The following is a 5,843-nucleotide window of genomic DNA, read 5'->3' as shown; positions in this document are numbered from 1 at the left end:
TGGTGGCTGGGAGCGTGCCACTGCACTCCAGTCTGGGTGACAGAGTGAGACTCCAACTCAAATAATAATAATAATAATAATAATAATAAAATTGTCGGGCACGGTGGTTCACGCCTGTAATCCCAGCACTTTGGAAGATCTAGACGAAAGGATTGCCTGGACCCAGGGATTGGAAACCAGCCTGAGCAACTTGAGGACACCTTGTCTCTACAATTTTAGCCTGGGGTGGTGGCACACGCCTGTAGTTCCAGCTACCTCGAAGGTTGAGGAGGAAGGATCACCTAAGCCCAGCAGGTCAAGGCTGTGGTGGCTGTGAGCTGTCACTGCACTCCAGCCTGGATACAGAGTGAGACTCTGACCCAGAAAAATAAAATAAAATATAAATAAAACATTAAAGTTCTAAACAAAACAGTAAGAGCGCCAAGAGAAAATATAAGAGACTATGACAGGAATTGGTTTTCTAAGAGGACGCTGAACTCAGAAACAATGAAAAAAAAATGTGACTGATTGGATTTCATAAAATATTAACATTTTTGGCTAATGTAGTTAGGAAAAATATCTGGTGAACAGGAAAATGCTAATAAAATTTAGATATCCCTTTCTTCCTATCTGATTAACAATTTTTTTTTTAAAATGATATTACCTAGTGTTAGTAAAGACCTGGACAAAAGCCTTTATTGGTGAAGATATTGATTGGTATAGCCTTTTTAGAGTAAAATTTAACATATCTGTCAAAAGTTTGATACTCAATTTGTTTCACCCACATTTAGAATGGTAGATTGATCATAAAATGCAAATCCAATAAATTGCTTTTCTTTTCTTTTTTTCTCCAAAATGACACCAAATGGTGGATGACGCCGGTGCAGCAGGAGGCCCCGGAGGCCCCAGGGAGCCCGAATGGGCAGCTGCGGTGGCTTTCGCGGAGGTTTTGGCCTCGGCCTCCGACGCCGAGGTTGCGGCCGGGGTCGGAGTCGGGGGCGAGGCTGAGGACAAGGAGTGGATGCCCGTCACCAGGTTGGGCCATTTGGTCAAGGACATGAAGATCGAGTCACTGGAGATCTATCTCTTCTCCCTGCCTATCAAGGAGTCTGAGATCATCGACTTTTTCCTTGGCTCCTCTCTGAAGGCTGAGGTTTTGAAGATCACGCCTGTGCAAAAAAAGCAGACCCGCGCTGGCCAGCGGACAAGTTCAAGGCGTTTGTTGCCATCGGGGACTACAATGGCCACATCGGTCTAAGTGTTAAGTGCTCCAAAGAAGGAGCCACCGCCATTCGGGGGGCCATCATCCTGGCCAAGTTGACCCTCGTCCCTGTGCAGAGAGGCTACTGGGGGAATAAGACTGGCCAGCCCCACACTGTCCGTGGCAAGGTGACTGGCCGCTGCGGCTCTGTCCTGGTGCGCCTTGTCCCTTCCCCCAGGGGTACTGGCATCGTCTCGCCTCCGTGCCTAAGAAACTGCTGATGAGGGCTGGCATCGATGACTGCTACACCTCAGCTAGGGGCTGCACGGTCACCCTGGGTCACTTCGCCAAGGCCACCTTTGATGCCATCTCTAAGACTTATAGTTACTTGACCCCTGACCTCTGGAAAGAGACGGTATTCACCAAGTCTCCTTATCGGGAATTCACAGGTCATCTCGTCAAGACCCACACCAGAGTCTCCGTACAGAGGACCCAGGCTCCAGTGGTGGCCACAACATAGGGTTTTCATACAAAAAAATAAAGTGAACCAAGCCCCCCCCAAAATTATGCATCTTGATAACATATGGCTTTATGCATAAAGATTCATAGCTATCATAGCTTTTTGATGAGTTGAATCTTTTATCAGTGTACAATATTCTCTTTATCTCTCTCTTAATGTGCTTTGTCAACGTTCTATTTTGTCTGATATTAGTATCATCACCTATATTTCGTTTTGTTTCCATCTGCCTTTGTTCGTTCCTTATTGTCAAAACCATTTTTTGTTATTATGTGTCTTACGAGCACCATATTGCTGGCTTAAAAATTTTTTTTTTGATAGACTTCATATTTTAGAAGTTTTGGGTTCACAGCAAAATTTAGCAGATTGTACAGAGTTCATACCCTCACGTTCTCACATATACACACAGTCTCCCCGACTATGAACATCCAGTACAAGAGTGATACATTTGTTGCAATCAAACTGCACTGACACATTCATATCACTCAAAGTTCATAACTCACATTAAGATTCACTCTGTGAGGCAAGTGTGTAATGACATGTCCTGTCATTACAGTATCATGCAGAATCGCTTCATTGCCTTAAAAATCCTCTGTGCTCTGCTTTTTCTGTCTTCTCCCCAAACCCTGGACAATCACCGAGCCTTTTAATGACTGTCTCCATAGTTTTACCTTTTCCAGACTGTCATAGAGTTGGAATCATACAGTATGCAGCCTTTCCAGATTGGCTTCTTTCACTTAATAATATGTATTTAAGTTTTCTCTATGTCTTCTCATGGTTTGATAATTCATTTCTTTTTAGCTCTGAAGAATATGTTTTTTGGTCTACATGTACCATAGTTTATTTTGTCCATCCATCTCCTGAAAGCCATCTTGGTTGCTTCCAATTTTGGCAATTATTAATAAAGCTACCATCAACATTTATATACAGGTTTTTCTGTGGACATAAGTTTTCAGCTCATTTAGAAAAACATCAAGGAATGTTGTTCGGTAAGAGTATGCTTAGTTTTGTGAGGAACTGACAAATTGCCTTCCAAAGTGGCTGTACCATTTTGTTTTCCTACCAGTAGTGAAAGAGAGTTCCTATTGTTTCACATTCTTGTCAGCATTTGCTGTTGTCAGTGTTTAGAGTTTCTGACATTCTACTAAGTAATATCTCAATGTTGTTTTAATTTGCATTTCTTTTTTTTTTTTTTTTTAGAATTGGCGTCTCACTCTGTCACCCAGACTGGAGTGCAGTGGCACGCTCATGGCCACTACAGCGTTAGCCTGCTGGCCTCCGGCAGCAGCCTTCCAAGTAGCCAGAACAACAGGTGTGCGCTACCATGACTGGCTAATTTTTGATTTACTGTAGAGAATTTGCATTTGTTGCATTGTTGTGAAACCCATCATCACCACCCAAGCTCTAGAAGTTTTTCATTTTGCAAAACTAAAATTCTTTACCCATTAAACACCTCCCTGTTCCCCCCTCCCTGCCCAATAGCCACCATCCTACCTTCTGTTTCTATGATTTTGGTGATTCTAGATGCCTTGTACAAGTGGAGTCATACAACGTTTTTCTTCTTATGACTGGCTTATTTTATACTTAGCATAATGCCCTCAGTGTCAGAATTTCCTTTTTAAGGCGGAATAATATTCCATTGTACGTGTGGACTATATATTTTTTGTTTATTCATTTATTTGTTTCCACCTTTTGACTATTGTGAATAATGCTGCAATGAAGGCGAATGTGCAAATATCTTGTTATTCTATTTTTAAATTTTTGAGGAATTGCTGTGTTGTTTTCCCTCCCACTGTGCAGAAGCATTTTGATTTCTCCACATCCTCTCCAACACTTGTTATTTTGTGGGTCTTTGTTTTATTTTGTTTTTCATTTTTTATAGTAGCCACTTTAGTGTGTAAAGTTTTTCCCTTTAACAGTGAGTTGAACCTTTGTACATTTAATATAGTTACTGATTCCTTATATCTTACGTTTTTTATTTACATTGCTCTTTTTGTTATTTCTTTTACTTTTCTAATTTTTATTTCCTATTTTGTTTATTGGATACATTGAATTTTTTTAACGCACCACCCCCTCTCACCAGGTATTTGGAAAGCTATACATACTATTCTTTTTTTCCCTCCTCCTCCTCCTTTGATGGGATCTTGCTATATTGCTCAGGGTGGCTTCAAACTCCCACCTCAGCCTCCAGAGTAGCTGGGTCTACAGACATGTACCACCACGCCCAGCTTTCTTCCTGTTTTTCTATTGTCAGCTAAATCTCATATTCACTAGTGTTCTAGTCCTTATGCAGATCTTTTTATACTGATGATCTCATTTAATCCTTACAACAACCCTATGAGGTTAGTTCCATTTTTAAAAATAAGCTTATTTGAAAATTTTATTTTATTTTATTTTTTTTTGGAGTTGGAGTCTCACTCTGTTGCCCAGACTGGAGTGCAGTGGGCCGCTCCCGGCCACCACAGCCTCGCCTGCTGGGTTCCTGCGATCCTTCCGCCTCAGCCTTCCCAGTAGCTGGAATTACAGACATGCGCTACCATGCCCAGCTGATTTTTTGATTTATTGTAGAGATGAGGTCTCGCTGCCCAGGCGGGTCTTGAACCCGCGGGCTCAGGCAATCCACTCACCTCAGCCTCCCAAAGGCGCGGGATTACAGGCTGAGCCACCGAGCCCGGCTGAAAATTTTATTTTAGAATAAAGTAATTCTAAATCATTAGAATTTGAATTCTAAATTTGGAGTTATTTAGATTAATTAAATTAATTATTTGAATTAACTTAGAATTATTTAGAATAAATATTTTATTTGAGAATATTTTTTAGAATTTGGATTCTAAAAAGAAAAAAAATTGTGTAAACAATACAGAGTTCCTATGTATTTCATACCCAGTCTCTCTTATTATTCATATCTGCCATTAATATGGTACATTTGCTTAAATTAATGAGTCACTATTGATACATTTTATTAACTAAAGTCCATACTTCATTCACTTTTCTCAGGCTTTTGTCAAATGATTTTGTATATTCCAATATACCACATTAAATTAGTCTCATGTCTCCGTAGGCTCTTTTTGGCTATGACAGTTACCCAGTCTTTCTTTGATTTTCATGACCTTGACAGTTCTGAGGAGATGGCCCTTAATTTAATAAAAACTTTTAAGCATTCTTCTTTATAAGCATTTAGAATGGATCAGTATCTATAATTTTTCTCTCTGGAATAAGATCTTAAGTATCTTATGTTTTGCAGAAATAATCTGAAATTTCAGTTCCAGTTTATGGATAGTCTTCTTTTTACAATTCTCTCTAAAATCCTTTCTTAAATGTCTTAAGCTTAAGATTTCAGTATAAGTTGTACCAGTTTATTTATTTTTCTTACCACTTTTTCATGTTCAGAATTTCATTCTCTTTCTTGAATTCTTTACTTTTTCAGAAAGGATGGATAAATGATAAATGTGCTAAGTCCTTAACACGTACCCCACAGAGTTGTTGAAGGTGAGTCCTCCATACTTTAAAGCAATTAGTTAATATCTTATAACTATTACAATAAGTACAGATTGTTTTTGTCGTTATAAAGAAAAATATACACAGACATGCAAGGAAGGTAGAATAGTGGCAGAAAAAGTTATGATAAGAAAGGAGAGTTGATAGAATGATAAAACAGGTGACATAACCACTATTTTCAGCTTGGTAAATGTGGAAAAGGCCTAAGCATTTTTGTCAACCTGTCTAACCTGGGTTATGCTGTCATCCATAGTCCAGAAAGCCACTGTGGGTGTTACAAGTCACACAACCCATCTGTCTCCTCAGAGGTTACTGGAGTTTATCAGCTGTTATGTACCCTAAGCATGAGTCAGGAAGGTTCTGGGGAAATGTCTTTCTAGTTGCAAGGACTGACAATTTAGCTCAAAGATTACTAAACACAAAATCACACTTGAGAAGCATATGTCATGTCAAATGCAGAACGTATCTTCCGGAGAGAGGAAAAACGCCTCAGAGTATTCTTTATACAGACCAAAATTTCTTCAATTGATTCTTTGTTATTCATGCGCAAGGGAGAGAGAACAAATTGTTATGCCTAACACCAGATTTCAGGACTGGAATTTTGTAGTGTGATTCATGTAGCTATATTTAATAGTTGCAGAGTCACAC

At 39.5% G+C, this 5,843-nt stretch overlaps 1 pseudogene; it reads left to right on the top strand.

The window, feature by feature from the left end:
- Positions 1 to 844: 844 nt before the first annotated feature.
- Positions 845 to 1,700, top strand: LOC103264409 (annotated as a pseudogene).
- The last annotated feature ends 4,143 nt before the right edge of the window (positions 1,701 to 5,843 follow it).

Source organism: Carlito syrichta, unplaced genomic scaffold (genome assembly GCF_000164805.1).
Source record: "Carlito syrichta isolate Samal-C Ts95f unplaced genomic scaffold, Tarsius_syrichta-2.0.1 Scaffold305651, whole genome shotgun sequence".
Lineage (NCBI taxonomy): Eukaryota > Metazoa > Chordata > Mammalia > Primates > Tarsiidae > Carlito > Carlito syrichta.
The sequence above is the reverse complement of the archived record's forward strand: the minus strand, read 5'-3'. Positions and strand labels throughout refer to the sequence as shown.